At 49.7% G+C, this 18,664-nt stretch overlaps 11 non-coding genes across 11 annotated transcripts; all 11 read right to left on the minus strand.

Annotated features, from left to right (window-relative positions):
• Window positions 1-654: 654 nt before the first annotated feature.
• On the minus strand, window positions 655-728 carry Trnat-agu (transfer RNA threonine (anticodon AGU)). The gene has a single exon. It is a non-coding gene; the product is annotated as a tRNA-Thr (tRNA).
• Window positions 729-2,127: 1,399 nt separating this feature from the next.
• Trnat-agu (transfer RNA threonine (anticodon AGU)) lies at window positions 2,128-2,201 on the minus strand. Its single transcript has one exon. It is a non-coding gene; the product is annotated as a tRNA-Thr (tRNA).
• Window positions 2,202-3,600: 1,399 nt separating this feature from the next.
• Trnat-agu (transfer RNA threonine (anticodon AGU)) lies at window positions 3,601-3,674 on the minus strand. The gene has a single exon. It is a non-coding gene; the product is annotated as a tRNA-Thr (tRNA).
• Window positions 3,675-8,020: 4,346 nt separating this feature from the next.
• Trnat-agu (transfer RNA threonine (anticodon AGU)) lies at window positions 8,021-8,094 on the minus strand. Its single transcript has one exon. It is a non-coding gene; the product is annotated as a tRNA-Thr (tRNA).
• A 1,399-nt stretch (window positions 8,095-9,493) lies between these two features.
• On the minus strand, window positions 9,494-9,567 carry Trnat-agu (transfer RNA threonine (anticodon AGU)). The gene has a single exon. It is a non-coding gene; the product is annotated as a tRNA-Thr (tRNA).
• A 1,399-nt stretch (window positions 9,568-10,966) lies between these two features.
• Window positions 10,967-11,040, minus strand: Trnat-agu (transfer RNA threonine (anticodon AGU)). The gene has a single exon. It is a non-coding gene; the product is annotated as a tRNA-Thr (tRNA).
• Window positions 11,041-12,439: 1,399 nt separating this feature from the next.
• On the minus strand, window positions 12,440-12,513 carry Trnat-agu (transfer RNA threonine (anticodon AGU)). The gene has a single exon. It is a non-coding gene; the product is annotated as a tRNA-Thr (tRNA).
• Window positions 12,514-13,912: 1,399 nt separating this feature from the next.
• On the minus strand, window positions 13,913-13,986 carry Trnat-agu (transfer RNA threonine (anticodon AGU)). Its single transcript has one exon. It is a non-coding gene; the product is annotated as a tRNA-Thr (tRNA).
• Window positions 13,987-15,385: 1,399 nt separating this feature from the next.
• On the minus strand, window positions 15,386-15,459 carry Trnat-agu (transfer RNA threonine (anticodon AGU)). Its single transcript has one exon. It is a non-coding gene; the product is annotated as a tRNA-Thr (tRNA).
• Window positions 15,460-16,858: 1,399 nt separating this feature from the next.
• On the minus strand, window positions 16,859-16,932 carry Trnat-agu (transfer RNA threonine (anticodon AGU)). Its single transcript has one exon. It is a non-coding gene; the product is annotated as a tRNA-Thr (tRNA).
• A 1,399-nt stretch (window positions 16,933-18,331) lies between these two features.
• On the minus strand, window positions 18,332-18,405 carry Trnat-agu (transfer RNA threonine (anticodon AGU)). Its single transcript has one exon. It is a non-coding gene; the product is annotated as a tRNA-Thr (tRNA).
• Window positions 18,406-18,664: the final 259 nt, after the last annotated feature.

Here is an 18,664-nt window from a genome sequence, read left to right on the forward strand (position 1 = left end):
AGCACCTGAGGTAACAAGCACATCTCGAGCCCCATTGTGCTCTCCATTGTTCATGCTAACTCAGTGCCTCGCTCTTTGCTACTGTGTAAAACTCTTGTCGTCCAACTGCAAAACACTGGGACACAACAAGTTTCCGCGTCCCCATTGCACTGATCGTACTACGAAACGCTCCCCAACCTTGGCAATCACCCATGCAGATGACTTTTCCGACTTTACACGACGCTCCCGCAACGCTCACGCTAGTGACAGCCTTATTTATAGTTCGACGTCGCGCCAAAGCGAATGAGCACATTTCGCCTACGGCTTAGGCCGCTCTTCTAGTGTGGCTGCTCTGTGTCTGCAGGCAGCGAGGGGCTGCAAGCTTCCTGTGTTCGCACCTATATCACCTGTGCTTCCTTGTCAGAGACAGACTATCGCAAAACATACAACTCACTCGATGAATTGATTGCTACGGCATCTGTTATCAGCAGTCACAACCAGCAACACCAGTAGCAGCCGACTGCACGCAAAGAATGGGAACGTGCAGTGGGATTTACGTGAAATCGGCGCAATTGTGGGTGCTAATCGTTCGCTTGTATCTGCCTACACACCTCTGCCGGTTGGGAATTATTCCACTTGCATGGCAAGGTGCGCATGTAGGTGTGTTAAAAATTCTGGAGGCGCTGGGTATCGATCCCAGTACCTCTCGCACACTAAGCGAGCGCTCTACCATCTGAGCTACGCCCACCCTCCCCCGATAACTAGTAGTGCTACATACAGTCATATCAACGTCACAGACCCTTGCACTCCCATTATTCCGCAGACAAACACTACTCTCTATGTATCAGTGAGGGTGTCTTTCAGGTTTCGTGCATTCTGTATCGAATCGTAGTTGGCCACAATGAAAGTGGCACGCATAACGTCGAAAATAGAGTTCAGACACCGCTCTGAGTAAGGCGAACGTGTTGTCCACCTCTAGACTTCAATGACGTTAAGCCGTGATACCTAAGACAGATCTGCACTCGATAACACCACGATAACAGCCGGTCCCCACACTTACATCTTGCTCTCCTTATGACAGTATACATCGTATCAGTCTGTGACGCTGGTTTTGCAACTTCTTGCGTGCGTTTATGTTCGCCGCGACCAACACTTACCATGCACTGACCACAAAACATGGAGGAGCCGGGGCTTGAACCCGAGACCGTTCACACGCTAAGCGAACGATCTGCCAACTGAGCTACAGCTACACACACGACCAAGCCTGGCTATTCTCCATTCTTTGCGACTCTGATGTGCACGGACACGATGGTTGGTTGGTTTGTAGCGGCGAAGGTACCAGAATACAAAGGCGCGGACACGTTCATATACACAAGAGTTCCAAGTAGTTTCGATGCTCTGGTATTACGAATGCAAATTCCGTCTGTTTTGAACGTCTTAAATTGAAAGGGCGGTCACAAATTGGTCCATTTCACTCCTTGTCCACAACCATACAGCACCTGAGGTAACAAGCACATCTCGAGCCCCATTGTGCTCTCCATTGTTCATGCTAACTCAGTGCCTCGCTCTTTGCTACTGTGTAAAACTCTTGTCGTCCAACTGCAAAACACTGGGACACAACAAGTTTCCGCGTCCCCATTGCACTGATCGTACTACGAAACGCTCCCCAAACTTGGCAATCACCCATGCAGATGACTTTTCCGACTTTACACGACGCTCACGCAACGCTCACGCTAGTGACAGCCTTATTTATAGTTCGACGTCGCGCCAAAGCGAATGAGCACATTTCGCCTACGGCTTAGGCCGCTCTTCTAGTGTGGCTGCTCTGTGTCTGCAGGCAGCGAGGGGCTGCAAGCTTCCTGTGTTCGCACCTATATAACCTGTGCTTCCTTGTCAGAGACAGACTATCGCAAAACATACAACTCACTCCATGAATTGATTGCTACGGCATCTGTTATCAGCAGTCACAACCAGCAACACCAGTAGCAGCCGACTGCACGCAAAGAATGGGAACGTGCAGTGGGATTTACGTGAAATCGGCGCAATTGTGGGTGCTAATCGTTCGCTTGTATCTGCCTACACACCTCTGCCCGTTGGGAATTATTCCACTTGCATGGCAAGGTGCGCATGTAGGTGTGTTAGAAATTCTGGAGGCGCTGGGTATCGATCCCAGTACCTCTCGCACACTAAGCGAGCGCTCTACCATCTGAGCTACGCCCACCCTCCCCTGATAACTAGTAGTGCTACATACAGTCATATCAACGTCACAGACCCTTGCACTCCCATTATTCCGCAGACAAACACTACTCTCTATGTATCAGTGAGGGTGTCTTTCAGGTTTCGTGCATTCTGTATCGAATCGTAGTTGGCCACAATGAAAGTGGCACGCATAACGTCGAAAATAGAGTTCAGACACCGCTCTGAGTAAGGCGAACGTGTTGTCCACCTCTAGACTTCAATGACGTTAAGCCGTGATACCTAAGACAGATCTGCACTCGATAACACCACGATAACAGCCGGTCCCCACACTTACATCTTGCTCTCCTTATGACAGTATACATCGTATCAGTCTGTGACGCTGGTTTTGCAACTTCTTGCGTGCGTTTATGTTCGCCGCGACCAACACTTACCATGCACTGACCACAAAACATGGAGGAGCCGGGGCTTGAACCCGAGACCGTTCACACGCTAAGCGAACGATCTGCCAACTGAGCTACAGCTACACACACGACCAAGCCTGGCTATTCTCCATTCTTTGCGACTCTGATGTGCACGGACACGATGGTTGGTTGGTTTGTAGCGGCGAAGGTACCAGAATACAAAGGCGCGGACACGTTCATATACACAAGAGTTCCAAGTAGTTTCGATGCTCTGGTATTACGAATGCAAATTCCGTCTGTTTTGAACGTCTTAAATTGAAAGGGCGATCACAAATTGGTCCATTTCACTCCTTGTCCACAACCATACAGCACCTGAGGTAACAAGCACATCTCGAGCCCCATTGTGCTCTCCATTGTTCATGCTAACTCAGTGCCTCGCTCTTTGCTACTGTGTAAAACTCTTGTCGTCCAACTGCAAAACACTGGGACACAACAAGTTTCCGCGTCCCCATTGCACTGATCGTACTACGAAACGCTCCCCAAACTTGGCAATCACCCATGCAGATGACTTTTCCGACTTTACACGACGCTCACGCAACGCTCACGCTAGTGACAGCCTTATTTATAGTTCGACGTCGCGCCAAAGCGAATGAGCACATTTCGCCTACGGCTTAGGCCGCTCTTCTAGTGTGGCTGCTCTGTGTCTGCAGGCAGCGAGGGGCTGCAAGCTTCCTGTGTTCGCACCTATATCACCTGTGCTTCCTTGTCAGAGACAGACTATCGCAAAACATACAACTCACTCCATGAATTGATTGCTACGGCATCTGTTATCAGCAGTCACAACCAGCAACACCAGTAGCAGCCGACTGCACGCAAAGAATGGGAACGTGCAGTGGGATTTACGTGAAATCGGCGCGATTGTGGTTGCTAATCGTTCGCTTGTATCTGCCTACACACCTCTGCCCGTTGGGAATTATTCCACTTGCATGGCAAGGTGCGCATGTAGGTGTGTTAAAAATTCTGGAGGCGCTGGGTATCGATCCCAGTACCTCTCGCACACTAAGCGAGCGCTCTACCATCTGAGCTACGCCCACCCTCCCCCGATAACTAGTAGTGCTACATACAGTCATATCAACGTCACAGACCCTTGCACTCCCATTATTCCGCAGACAAACACTACTCTCTATGTATCAGTGAGGGTGTCTTTCAGGTTTCGTGCATTCTGTATCGAATCGTAGTTGGCCACAATGAAAGTGGCACGCATAACGTCGAAAATAGAGTTCAGACACCGCTCTGAGTAAGGCGAACGTGTTGTCCACCTCTAGACTTCAATGACGTTAAGCCGTGATACCTAAGACAGATCTGCACTCGATAACACCACGATAACAGCCGGTCCCCACACTTACATCTTGCTCTCCTTATGACAGTATACATCGTATCAGTCTGTGACGCTGGTTTTGCAACTTCTTGCGTGCGTTTATGTTCGCCGCGACCAACACTTACCATGCACTGACCACAAAACATGGAGGAGCCGGGGCTTGAACCCGAGACCGTTCACACGCTAAGCGAACGATCTGCCAACTGAGCTACAGCTACACACACGACCAAGCCTGGCTATTCTCCATTCTTTGCGACTCTGATGTGCACGGACACGATGGTTGGTTGGTTTGTAGCGGCGAAGGTACCAGAATACAAAGGCGCGGACACGTTCATATACACAAGAGTTCCAAGTAGTTTCGATGCTCTGGTATTACGAATGCAAATTCCGTCTGTTTTGAACGTCTTAAATTGAAAGGGCGGTCACAAATTGGTCCATTTCACTCCTTGTCCACAACCATACAGCACCTGAGGTAACAAGCACATCTCGAGCCCCTTTGTGCTCTCCATTGTTCATGCTAACTCAGTGCCTCGCTCTTTGCTACTGTGTAAAACTCTTGTCGTCCAACTGCAAAACACTGGGACACAACAAGTTTCCGCGTCCCCATTGCACTGATCGTAATACGAAACGCTCCCCAAACTTGGCAATCACCCATGCAGATGACTTTTCCGACTTTACACGACGCTCACGCAACGCTCACGCTAGTGACAGCCTTATTTATAGTTCGACGTCGCGCCAAAGCGAATGAGCACATTTCGCCTACGGCTTAGGCCGCTCTTCTAGTGTGGCTGCTCTGTGTCTGCAGGCAGCGAGGGGCTGCAAGCTTCCTGTGTTCGCACCTATATCACCTGTGCTTCCTTGTCAGAGACAGACTATCGCAAAACATACAACTCACTCCATGAATTGATTGCTACGGCATCTGTTATCAGCAGTCACAACCAGCAACACCAGTAGCAGCCGACTGCACGCAAAGAATGGGAACGTGCAGTGGGATTTACGTGAAATCGGCGCAATTGTGGATGCTAATCGTTCGCTTGTATCTGCCTACACACCTCTGCCGGTTGGGAATTATTCCACTTGCATGGCAAGGTGCGCATGTTGGTGTGTTAGAAATTCTGGAGGCGCTGGTTATCGATCCCAGTACCTCTCGCACACTAAGCGAGCGCTCTACCATCTGAGCTACGCCCACCCTCCCCCGATAACTAGTAGTGCTACATACAGTCATATCAACGTCACAGACCCTTGCACTCCCATTATTCCGCAGACAAACACTACTCTCTATGTATCAGTGAGGGTGTCTTTCAGGTTTCGTGCATTCTGTATCGAATCGTAGTTGGCCACAATGAAAGTGGCACGCATAACGTCGAAAATAGAGTTCAGACACCGCTCTGAGTAAGGCGAACGTGTTGTCCACCTCTAGACTTCAATGACGTTAAGCCGTGATACCTAAGACAGATCTGCACTCGATAACACCACGATAACAGCCGGTCCCCACACTTACATCTTGCTCTCCTTATGAAAGTATACATCGTATCAGTCTGTGACGCTGGTTTTGCAACTTCTTGCGTGCGTTTATGTTCGCCGCGACCAACACTTACCATGCACTGACCACAAAACATGGAGGAGCCGGGGCTTGAACCCGAGACCGTTCACACGCTAAGCGAACGATCTGCCAACTGAGCTACAGCTACACACACGACCAAGCCTGGCTATTCTCCATTCTTTGCGACTCTGATGTGCACGGACACGATGGTTGGTTGGTTTGTAGCGGCGAAGGTACCAGAATACAAAGGCGCGGACACGTTCATATACACAAGAGTTCCAAGTAGTTTCGATGCTCTGGTATTACGAATGCAAATTCCGTCTGTTTTGAACGTCTTAAATTGAAAGGGCAGTCACAAATTGGTCCATTTCACTCCTTGTCCACAACCATACAGCACCTGAGGTAACAAGCACATCTCGAGCCCCATTGTGCTCTCCATTGTTCATGCTAACTCAGTGCCTCGCTCTTTGCTACTGTGTAAAACTCTTGTCGTCCAACTGCAAAACACTGGGACACAACAAGTTTCCGCGTCCCCATTGCACTGATCGTAATACGAAACGCTCCCCAAACTTGGCAATCACCCATGCAGATGACTTTTCCGACTTTACACGACGCTCACGCAACGCTCACGCTAGTGACAGCCTTATTTATAGTTCGACGTCGCGCCAAAGCGAATGAGCACATTTCGCCTACGGCTTAGGCCGCTCTTCTAGTGTGGCTGCTCTGTGTCCGCAGGCAGCGAGGGGCTGCAAGCTTCCTGTGTTCGCACCTATATCACCTGTGCTTCCTTGTCAGAGACAGACTATAGCAAAACATACAACTCACTCCATGAATTGATTGCTACGGCATCTGTTATCAGCAGTCACAACCAGCAACACCAGTAGCAGCCGACTGCACGCAAAGAATGGGAACGTGCAGTGGGATTTACGTGAAATCGGCGCAATTGTGGATGCTAATCGTTCGCTTGTATCTGCCTACACACCTCTGCCGGTTGGGAATTATTCCACTTGCATGGCAAGGTGCGCATGTTGGTGTGTTAGAAATTCTGGAGGCGCTGGTTATCGATCCCGGTACCTCTCGCACACTAAGGGAGCGCTCTACCATCTGAGCTACGCCCACCCTCCCCCGATAACTAGTAGTGCTACATACAGTCATATCAACGTCACAGACCCTTGCACTCCCATTATTCCGCAGACAAACACTACTCTCTATGTATCAGTGAGGGTGTCTTTCAGGTTTCGTGCATTCTGTATCGAATCGTAGTTGGCCACAATGAAAGTGGCACGCATAACGTCGAAAATAGAGTTCAGACACCGCTCTGAGTAAGGCGAACGTGTTGTCCACCTCTAGACTTCAATGACGTTAAGCCGTGATACCTAAGACAGATCTGCACTCGATAACACCACGATAACAGCCGGTCCCCACACTTACATCTTGCTCTCCTTATGACAGTATACATCGTATCAGTCTGTGACGCTGGTTTTGCAACTTCTTGCGTGCGATTATGTTCGCCGCGACCAACACTTACCATGCACTGACCACAAAACATGGAGGAGCCGGGGCTTGAACCCGAGACCGTTCACACGCTAAGCGAACGATCTGCCAACTGAGCTACAGCTACACACACGACCAAGCCTGGCTATTCTCCATTCTTTGCGACTCTGATGTGCACGGACACGATGGTTGGTTGGTTTGTAGCGGCGAAGGTACCAGAATACAAAGGCGCGGACACGTTCATATACACAAGAGTTCCAAGTAGTTTCGATGCTCTGGTATTACGAATGCAAATTCCGTCTGTTTTGAACGTCTTAAATTGAAAGGGCGGTCACAAATTGGTCCATTTCACTCCTTGTCCACAACCATACAGCACCTGAGGTAACAAGCACATCTCGAGCCCCATTGTGCTCTCCATTGTTCATGCTAACTCAGTGCCTCGCTCTTTGCTACTGTGTAAAACTCTTGTCGTCCAACTGCAAAACACTGGGACACAACAACTTTCCGCGTCCCCATTGCACTGATCGTACTACGAAACGCTCCCCAAACTTGGCAATCACCCATGCAGATGACTTTTCCGACTTTACACGACGCTCACGCAACGCTCACGCTAGTGACAGCCTTATTTATAGTTCGACGTCGCGGCTAAAGCGAATGAGCACATTTCGCCTACGGCTTAGGCCGCTCTTCTAGTGTGGCTGCTCTGTGTCTGCAGGCAGCGAGGGGCTGCAAGCTTCCTGTGTTCGCACCTATATCACCTGTGCTTCATTGTCAGAGACAGACTATCGCAAAACATACAACTCACTCCATGAATTGATTGCTACGGCATCTGTTATCAGCAGTCACAACCAGCAACACCAGTAGCAGCCGACTGCACGCAAAGAATGGGAACGTGCAGTGGGATTTACGTGAAATCGGCGCAATTGTGGATGCTAATCGTTCGCTTGTATCTGCCTACACACCTCTGCCGGTTGGGAATTATTCCACTTGCATGGCAAGGTGCGCATGTAGGTGTGTTAGAAATTCTGGAGGCGCTGGGTATCGATCCCAGTACCTCTCGCACACTAAGCGAGCGCTCTACCATCTGAGCTACGCCCACCCTCCCCCGATAACTAGTAGTGCTACATACAGTCATATCAACGTCACAGACCCTTGCACTCCCATTATTCCGCAGACAAACACTACTCTCTATGTATCAGTGAGGGTGTCTTTCAGGTTTCGTGCATTCTGTATCGAATCGTAGTTGGCCACAATGAAAGTGGCACGCATAACGTCGAAAATAGAGTTCAGACACCGCTCTGAGTAAGGCGAACGTGTTGTCCACCTCTAGACTTCAATGCCGTTAAGCCGTGATACCTAAGACAGATCTGCACTCGATAACACCACGATAACAGCCGGTCCCCACACTTACATCTTGCTCTCCTTATGACAGTATACATCGTATCAGTCTGTGACGCTGGTTTTACAACTTCTTGCGTGCGTTTATGTTCGCCGCGACCAACACTTACCATGCACTGACCACAAAACATGGAGGAGCCGGGGCTTGAACCCGAGACCGTTCACACGCTAAGCGAACGATCTGCCAACTGAGCTACAGCTACACACACGACCAAGCCTGGCTATTCTCCATTCTTTGCGACTCTGATGTGCACGGACACGATGGTTGGTTGGTTTGTAGCGGCGAAGGTACCAGAATACAAAGGCGCGGACACGTTCATATACACAAGAGTTCCAAGTAGTTTCGATGCTCTGGTATTACGAATGCAAATTCCGTCTGTTTTGAACGTCTTAAATTGAAAGGGCGGTCACAAATTGGTCCATTTCACTCCTTGTCCACAACCATACAGCACCTGAGGTAACAAGCACATCTCGAGCCCCATTGTGCTCTCCATTGTTCATGCTAACTCAGTGCCTCGCTCTTTGCTACTGTGTAAAACTCTTGTCGTCCAACTGCAAAACACTGGGACACAACAAGTTTCCGCGTCCCCATTGCACTGATCGTACTACGAAACGCTCCCCAAACTTGGCAATCACCCATGCAGATGACTTTTCCGACTTTACACGACGCTCACGCAACGCTCGCGCTAGTGACAGCCTTATTTATAGTTCGACGTCGCGCCAAAGCGAATGAGCACATTTCGCCTACGGCTTAGGCCGCTCTTCTAGTGTGGCTGCTCTGTGTCTGCAGGCAGCGAGGGGCTGCAAGCTTCCTGTGTTCGCACCTATATCACCTGTGCTTCCTTGTCAGAGACAGACTATCGCAAAACATACAACTCACTCCATGAATTGATTGCTACGGCATCTGTTATCAGCAGTCACAACCAGCAACACCAGTAGCAGCCGACTGCACGCAAAGAATGGGAACGTGCAGTGGGATTTACGTGAAATCGGCGCAATTGTGGATGCTAATCGTTCGCTTGTATCTGCCTACACACCTCTGCCGGTTGGGAATTATTCCACTTGCATGGCAAGGTGCGCATGTAGGTGTGTTAAAGATTCTGGAGGCGCTGGGTATCGATCCCAGTACCTCTCGCACACTAAGCGAGCGCTCTACCATCTGAGCTACGCCCACCCTCCCCCGATAACTAGTAGTGCTACATACAGTCATATCAACGTCACAGACCCTTGCACTCCCATTATTCCGCAGACAAACACTACTCTCTATGTATCAGTGAGGGTGTCTTTCAGGTTTCGTGCATTCTGTATCGAATCGTAGTTGGCCACAATGAAAGTGGCACGCATAACGTCGAAAATAGAGTTCAGACACCGCTCTGAGTAAGGCGAACGTGTTGTCCACCTCTAGACTTCAATGACGTTAAGCCGTGATACCTAAGACAGATCTGCACTCGATAACACCACGATAACAGCCGGTCCCCACACTTACATCTTGCTCTCCTTATGACAGTATACATCGTATCAGTCTGTGACGCTGGTTTTGCAACTTCTTGCGTGCGATTATGTTCGCCGCGACCAACACTTACCATGCACTGACCACAAAACATGGAGGAGCCGGGGCTTGAACCCGAGACCGTTCACACGCTAAGCGAACGATCTGCCAACTGAGCTACAGCTACACACACGACCAAGCCTGGCTATTCTCCATTCTTTGCGACTCTGATGTGCACGGACACGATGGTTGGTTGGTTTGTAGCGGCGAAGGTACCAGAATACAAAGGCGCGGACACGTTCATATACACAAGAGTTCCAAGTAGTTTCGATGCTCTGGTATTACGAATGCAAATTCCGTCTGTTTTGAACGTCTTAAATTGAAAGGGCGGTCACAAATTGGTCCATTTCACTCCTTGTCCACAACCATACAGCACCTGAGGTAACAAGCACATCTCGAGCCCCATTGTGCTCTCCATTGTTCATGCTAACTCAGTGCCTCGCTCTTTGCTACTGTGTAAAACTCTTGTCGTCCAACTGCAAAACACTGGGACACAACAAGTTTCCGCGTCCCCATTGCACTGATCGTACTACGAAACGCTCCCCAAACTCGGCAATCACCCATGCAGATGACTTTTCCGACTTTACACGACGCTCACGCAACGCTCACGCTAGTGACAGCCTTATTTATAGTTCGACGTCGCGCTAAAGCGAATGAGCACATTTCGCCTACGGCTTAGGCCGCTCTTCTAGTGTGGCTGCTCTGTGTCTGCAGGCAGCGAGGGGCTGCAAGCTTCCTGTGTTCGCACCTATATCACCTGTGCTTCCTTGTCAGAGACAGACTATCGCAAAACATACAACTCACTCCATGAATTGATTGCTACGGCATCTGTTATCAGCAGTCACAACCAGCAACACCAGTAGCAGCCGACTGCACGCAAAGAATGGGAACGTGCAGTGGGATTTACGTGAAATCGGCGCAATTGTGGATGCTAATCGTTCGCTTGTATCTGCCTACACACCTCTGCCGGTTGGGAATTATTCCACTTGCATGGCAAGGTGCGCATGTAGGTGTGTTAGAAATTCTGGAGGCGCTGGGTATCGATCCCAGTACCTCTCGCACACTAAGCGAGCGCTCTACCATCTGAGCTACGCCCACCCTCCCCCGATAACTAGTAGTGCTACATACTGTCATATCAACGTCACAGACCCTTGCACTCCCATTATTCCGCAGACAAACACTACTCTCTATGTATCAGTGAGGGTGTCTTTCAAGTTTCGTGCATTCTGTACCGAATCGTAGTTGGCCACAATGAAAGTGGCACGCATAACGTCGAAAATAGAGTTCAGACACCGCTCTGAGTAAGGCGAACGTGTTGTCCACCTCTAGACTTCAATGACGTTAAGCCGTGATACCTAAGACAGATCTGCACTCGATAACACCACGATAACAGCCGGTCCCCACACTTACATCTTGCTCTCCTTATGACAGTATACATCGTATCAGTCTGTGACGCTGGTTTTGCAACTTCTTGCGTGCGTTTATGTTCGCCGCGACCAACACTTACCATGCACTGACCACAAAACATGGAGGAGCCGGGGCTTGAACCCGAGACCGTTCACACGCTAAGCGAACGATCTGCCAACTGAGCTACAGCTACACACACGACCAAGCCTGGCTATTCTCCATTCTTTGCGAATCTGATGTGCACGGACACGATGGTTGGTTGGTTTGTAGCGGCGAAGGTACCAGAATACAAAGGCGCGGACACGTTCATATACACAAGAGTTCCAAGTAGTTTCGATGCTCTGGTATTACGAATGCAAATTCCGTCTGTTTTGAACGTCTTAAATTGAAAGGGCGGTCACAAATTGGTCCATTTCACTCCTTGTCCACAACCATACAGCACCTGAGGTAACAAGCACATCTCGAGCCCCATTGTGCTCTCCATTGTTCATGCTAACTCAGTGCCTCGCTCTTTGCTACTGTGTAAAACTCTTGTCGTCCAACTGCAAAACACTGGGACACAACAAGTTTCCGCGTCCCCATTGCACTGATCGTACTACGAAACGCTCCCCAAACTTGGCAATCACCCATGCAGATGACTTTTCGGACTTTACACGACGCTCACGCAACGCTCACGCTAGTGACAGCCTTATTTATAGTTCGACGTCGCGCCAAAGCGAATGAGCACATTTCGCCTACGGCTTAGGCCGCTCTTCTAGTGTGGCTGCTCTGTGTCTGCAGGCAGCGAGGGGCTGCAAGCTTCCTGTGTTCGCACCTATATCACCTGTGCTTCCTTGTCAGAGACAGACTATCGCAAAACATACAACTCACTCCATGAATTGATTGCTACGGCATCTGTTATCAGCAGTCACAACCAGCAACACCAGTAGCAGCCGACTGCACGCAAAGAATGGGAACGTGCAGTGGGATTTACGTGAAATCGGCGCAATTGTGGATGCTAATCGTTCGCTTGTATCTGCCTACACACCTCTGCCGGTTGGGAATTATTCCACTTGCATGGCAAGGTGCGCATGTAGGTGTGTTAGAAATTCTGGAGGCGCTGGGTATCGATCCCAGTACCTCTCGCACACTAAGCGAGCGCTCTACCATCTGAGCTACGCCCACCCTCCCCCGATAACTAGTAGTGCTACATACAGTCATATCAACGTCACAGACCCTTGCACTCCCATTATTCCGCAGACAAACACTACTCTCTATGTATCAGTGAGGGTGTCTTTCAGGTTTCGTGCATTCTGTATCGAATCGTAGTTGGCCACAATGAAAGTGGCACGCATAACGTCGAAAATAGAGTTCAGACACCGCTCTGAGTAAGGCGAACGTGTTGTCCACCTCTAGACTTCAATGACGTTAAGCCGTGATACCTAAGACAGATCTGCACTCGATAACACCACGATAACAGCCGGTCCCCACACTTACATCTTGCTCTCCTTATGACAGTATACATCGTATCAGTCTGTGACGCTGGTTTTGCAACTTCTTGCGTGCGATTATGTTCGCCGCGACCAACACTTACCATGCACTGACCACAAAACATGGAGGAGCCGGGGCTTGAACCCGAGACCGTTCACACGCTAAGCGAACGATCTGCCAACTGAGCTACAGCTACACACACGACCAAGCCTGGCTATTCTCCATTCTTTGCGACTCTGATGTGCACGGACACGATGGTTGGTTGGTTTGTAGCGGCGAAGGTACCAGAATACAAAGGCGCGGACACGTTCATATACACAAGAGTTCCAAGTAGTTTCGATGCTCTGGTATTACGAATGCAAATTCCGTCTGTTTTGAACGTCTTAAATTGAAAGGGCGGTCACAAATTGGTCCATTTCACTCCTTGTCCACAACCATACAGCACCTGAGATAACAAGCACATCTCGAGCCCCATTGTGCTCTCCATTGTTCATGCTAACTCAGTGCCTCGCTCTTTGCTACTGTGTAAAACTCTTGTCGTCCAACTGCAAAACACTGGGACACAACAAGTTTCCGCGTCCCCATTGCACTGATCGTACTACGAAACGCTCCCCAAACTTGGCAATCACCCATGCAGATGACTTTTCCGACTTTACACGACGCTCACGCAACGCTCACGCTAGTGACAGCCTTATTTATAGTTCGACGTCGCGCCAAAGCGAATGAGCACATTTCGCCTACGGCTTAGGCCGCTCTTCTAGTGTGGCTGCTCTGTGTCTGCAGGCAGCGAGGGGCTGCAAGCTTCCTGTGTTCGCACCTATATCACCTGTGCTTCCTTGTCAGAGACAGACTATCGCAAAACATACAACTCACTCCATGAATTGATTGCTACGGCATCTGTTATCAGCAGTCACAACCAGCAACACCAGTAGCAGCCGACTGCACGCAAAGAATGGGAACGTGCAGTGGGATTTACGTGAAATCGGCGCAATTGTGGATGCTAATCGTTCGCTTGTATCTGCCTACACACCTCTGCCGGTTGGGAATTATTCCACTTGCATGGCAAGGTGCGCATGTAGGTGTGTTAGAAATTCTGGAGGCGCTGGGTATCGATCCCAGTACCTCTCGCACACTAAGCGAGCGCTCTACCATCTGAGCTACGCCCACCCTCCCCCGATAACTAGTAGTGCTACATACAGTCATATCAACGTCACAGACCCTTGCACTCCCATTATTCCGCAGACAAACTCTACTCTCTATGTATCAGTGAGGGTGTCTTTCAGGTTTCGTGCATTCTGTATCGAATCGTAGTTGGCCACAATGAAAGTGGCACGCATAGCGTCGAAAATAGAGTTCAGACACCGCTCTGAGTAAGGCGAACGTGTTGTCCACCTCTAGACTTCAATGACGTTAAGCCGTGATACCTAAGACAGATCTGCACTCGATAACACCACGATAACAGCCGGTCCCCACACTTACATCTTGCTCTCCTTATGACAGTATACATCGTATCAGTCTGTGACGCTGGTTTTGCAACTTCTTGCGTGCGATTATGTTCGCCGCGACCAACACTTACCATGCACTAACCACAAAACATGGAGGAGCCGGGGCTTGAACCCGAGACCGTTCACACGCTAAGCGAACGATCTGCCAACTGAGCTACAGCTACACACACGACCAAGCCTGGCTATTCTCCATTCTTTGCGACTCTGATGTGCACGGACACGATGGTTGGTTGGTTTGTAGCGGCGAAGGTACCAGAATACAAAGGCGCGGACACGTTCATATACACAAGAGTTCCAAGTAGTTTCGATGCTCTGGTATTACGAATGCAAATTCCGTCTGTTTTGAACGTCTTAAATTGAAAGGGCGGTCACAAATTGGTCCATTTCACTCCTTGTCCACAACCATACAGCACCTGAGGTAACAAGCACATCTCGAGCCCCATTGTGCTCTCCATTGTTCATGCTAACTCAGTGCCTCGCTCTTTGCTACTGTGTAAAACTCTTGTCGTCCAACTGCAAAACACTGGGACACAACAAGTTTCCGCGTCCCCATTGCACTGATCGTACTACGAAACGCTCCCCAAACTTGGCAATCACCCATGCAGATGACTTTTCCGACTTTACACGACGCTCACGCAACGCTCACGCTAGTGACAGCCTTATTTATAGTTCGACGTCGCGCTAAAGCGAATGAGCACATTTCGCCTACGGCTTAGGCCGCTCTTCTAGTGTGGCTGCTCTGTGTCTGCAGGCAGCGAGGGGCTGCAAGCTTCCTGTGTTCGCACCTATATCACCTGTGCTTCCTTGTCAGAGACAGACTATCGCAAAACATACAACTCACTCCATGAATTGATTGCTACGGCATCTGTTATCAGCAGTCACAACCAGCAACACCAGTAGCAGCCGACTGCACGCAAAGAATGGGAACGTGCAGTGGGATTTACGTGAAATCGGCGCAATTGTGGATGCTAATCGTTCGCTTGTATCTGCCTACACACCTCTGCCGGTTGGGAATTATTCCACTTGCATGGCAAGGTGCGCATGTAGGTGTGTTAGAAATTCTGGAGGCGCTGGGTATCGATCCCAGTACCTCTCGCACACTAAGCGAGCGCTCTACCATCTGAGCTACGCCCACCCTCCCCCGATAACTAGTAGTGCTACATACTGTCATATCAACGTCACAGACCCTTGCACTCCCATTATTCCGCAGACAAACACTACTCTCTATGTATCAGTGAGGGTGTCTTTCAAGTTTCGTGCAGTCTGTATCGAATCGTAGTTGGCCACAATGAAAGTGGCACGCATAACGTCGAAAATAGAGTTCAGACACCGCTCTGAGTAAGGCGAACGTGTTGTCCACCTCTAGACTTCAATGACGTTAAGCCGTGATACCTAAGACAGATCTGCACTCGATAACACCACGATAACAGCCGGTCCCCACACTTACATCTTGCTCTCCTTATGACAGTATACATCGTATCAGTCTGTGACGCTGGTTTTGCAACTTCTTGCGTGCGTTTATGTTCGCCGCGACCAACACTTACCATGCACTGACCACAAAACATGGAGGAGCCGGGGCTTGAACCCGAGACCGTTCACACGCTAAGCGAACGATCTGCCAACTGAGCTACAGCTACACACACGACCAAGCCTGGCTATTCTCCATTCTTTGCGACTCTGATGTGCACGGACACGATGGTTGGTTGGTTTGTAGCGGCGAAGGTACCAGAATACAAAGGCGCGGACACGTTCATATACACAAGAGTTCCAAGTAGTTTCGATGCTCTGGTATTACGAATGCAAATTCCGTCTGTTTTGAACGTCTTAAATTGAAAGGGCGGTCACAAATTGGTCCATTTCACTCCTTGTCCACAACCATACAGCACCTGAGGTAACAAGCACATCTCGAGCCCCATTGTGCTCTCCATTGTTCATGCTAACTCAGTGCCTCGCTCTTTGCTACTGTGTAAAACTCTTGTCGTCCAACTGCAAAACACTGGGACACAACAAGTTTCCGCGTCCCCATTGCACTGATCGTACTACGAAACGCTCCCCAAACTTGGCAATCACCCATGCAGATGACTTTTCCGACTTTACACGACGCTCACGCAACGCTCACGCTAGTGACAGCCTTATTTATAGTTCGACGTCGCGCCAAAGCGAATGAGCACATTTCGCCTACGGCTTAGGCCGCTCTTCTAGTGTGGCTGCTCTGTGTCTGCAGGCAGCGAGGGGCTGCAAGCTTCCTGTGTTCGCACCTATATCACCTGTGCTTCCTTGTCAGAGACAGACTATCGCAAAACATACAACTCACTCCATGAATTGATTGCTACGGCATCTGTTATCAGCAGTCACAACCAGCAACACCAGTAGCAGCCGACTGCACGCAAAGAATGGGAACGTGCAGAGGGATTTACGTGAAATCGGCGCAATTGTGGATGCTAATCGTTCGCTTGTATCTGCCTACACACCTCTGCCGGTTGGGAATTATTCCACTTGCATGGCAAGGTGCGCATGTAGGTGTGTTAGAAATTCTGGAGGCGCTGGGTATCGATCCCAGTACCTCTCGCACACTAAGCGAGCGCTCTACCATCTGAGCTACGCCCACCCTCCCCCGATAACTAGTAGTGCTACATACAGTCATATCAACGTCACAGACCCTTGCACTCCCATTATTCCGCAGACAAACACTACTCTCTATGTATCAGTGAGGGTGTCTTTCAGGTTTCGTGCATTCTGTATCGAATCGTAGTTGGCCACAATGAAAGTGGCACGCATAACGTCGAAAATAGAGTTCAGACACCGCTCTGAGTAAGGCGAACGTGTTGTCCACCTCTAGACTTCAATGACGTTAAGCCGTGATACCTAAGACAGATCTGCACTCGATAACACCACGATAACAGCCGGTCCCCACACATACATCTTGCTCTCCTTATGACAGTATACATCGTATCAGTCTGTGACGCTGGTTTTGCAACTTCTTGCGTGCGATTATGTTCGCCGCGACCAACACTTACCATGCACTGACCACAAAACATGGAGGAGCCGGGGCTTGAACCCGAGACCGTTCACACGCTAAGCGAACGATCTGCCAACTGAGCTACAGCTACACACACGACCAAGCCTGGCTATTCTCCATTCTTTGCGACTCTGATGTGCACGGACACGATGGTTGGTTGGTTTGTAGCGGCGAAGGTACCAGAATACAAAGGCGCGGACACGTTCATATACACAAGAGTTCCAAGTAGTTTCGATGCTCTGGTATTACGAATGCAAATTCCGTCTGTTTTGAACGTCTTAAATTGAAAGGGCGGTCACAAATTGGTCCATTTCACTCCTTGTCCACAACCATACAGCACCTGAGGTAACAAGCACATCTCGAGCCCCATTGTGCTCTCCATTGTTCATGCTAACTCAGTGCCTCGCTCTTTGCTACTGTGTAAAACTCTTGTCGTCCAACTGCAAAACACTGGGACACAACAAGTTTCCGCGTCCCCATTGCACTGATCGTACTACGAAACGCTCCCCAAACTTGGCAATCACCCATGCAGATGACTTTTCCGACTTTACACGACGCTCACGCAACGCTCACGCTAGTGACAGCCTTATTTATAGTTCGACGTCGCGCTAAAGCGAATGAGCACATTTCGCCTACGGCTTAGGCCGCTCTTCTAGTGTGGCTGCTCTGTGTCTGCAGGCAGCGAGGGGCTGCAAGCTTCCTGTGTTCGCACCTATATCACCTGTGCTTCCTTGTCAGAGACAGACTATCGCAAAACATACAACTCACTCCATGAATTGATTGCTACGGCATCTGTTATCAGCAGTCACAACCAGCAACACCAGTAGCAGACGACTGCACGCAAAGAATGGGAACGTGCAGTGGGATTTACGTGAAATCGGCGCAATTGTGGATGCTAATCGTTCGCTTGTATCTGGCTACACACCTCTGCCGGTTGGGAATTATTCCACTTGCATGGCAAGGTGCGCATGTAGGTGTGTTAGAAATTCTGGAGGCGCTGGGTATCGATCCCAGTACCTCTCGCACACTAAGCGAGCGCTCTACCATCTGAGCTACGCCCACCCTCCCCCGATAACTAGTAGTGCTACATACAGTCATATCAACGTCACAGACCCTTGCACTCCCATTATTCCGCAGACAAACACTACTCTCTATGTATCAGTGAGGGTGTCTTTCAGGTTTCGTGCATTCTGTATCGAATCGTAGTTGGCCACAATGAAAGTGGCACGCATAACGTCGAAAATAGAGTTCAGACACCGCTCTGAGTAAGGCGAACGTGTTGTCCACCTCTAGACTTCAATGACGTTAAGCCGTGATACCTA

This window comes from Schistocerca gregaria, unplaced genomic scaffold (assembly GCF_023897955.1).
Source record: "Schistocerca gregaria isolate iqSchGreg1 unplaced genomic scaffold, iqSchGreg1.2 ptg000180l, whole genome shotgun sequence".
Classification (NCBI taxonomy): Eukaryota; Metazoa; Arthropoda; class Insecta; order Orthoptera; family Acrididae; genus Schistocerca; species Schistocerca gregaria.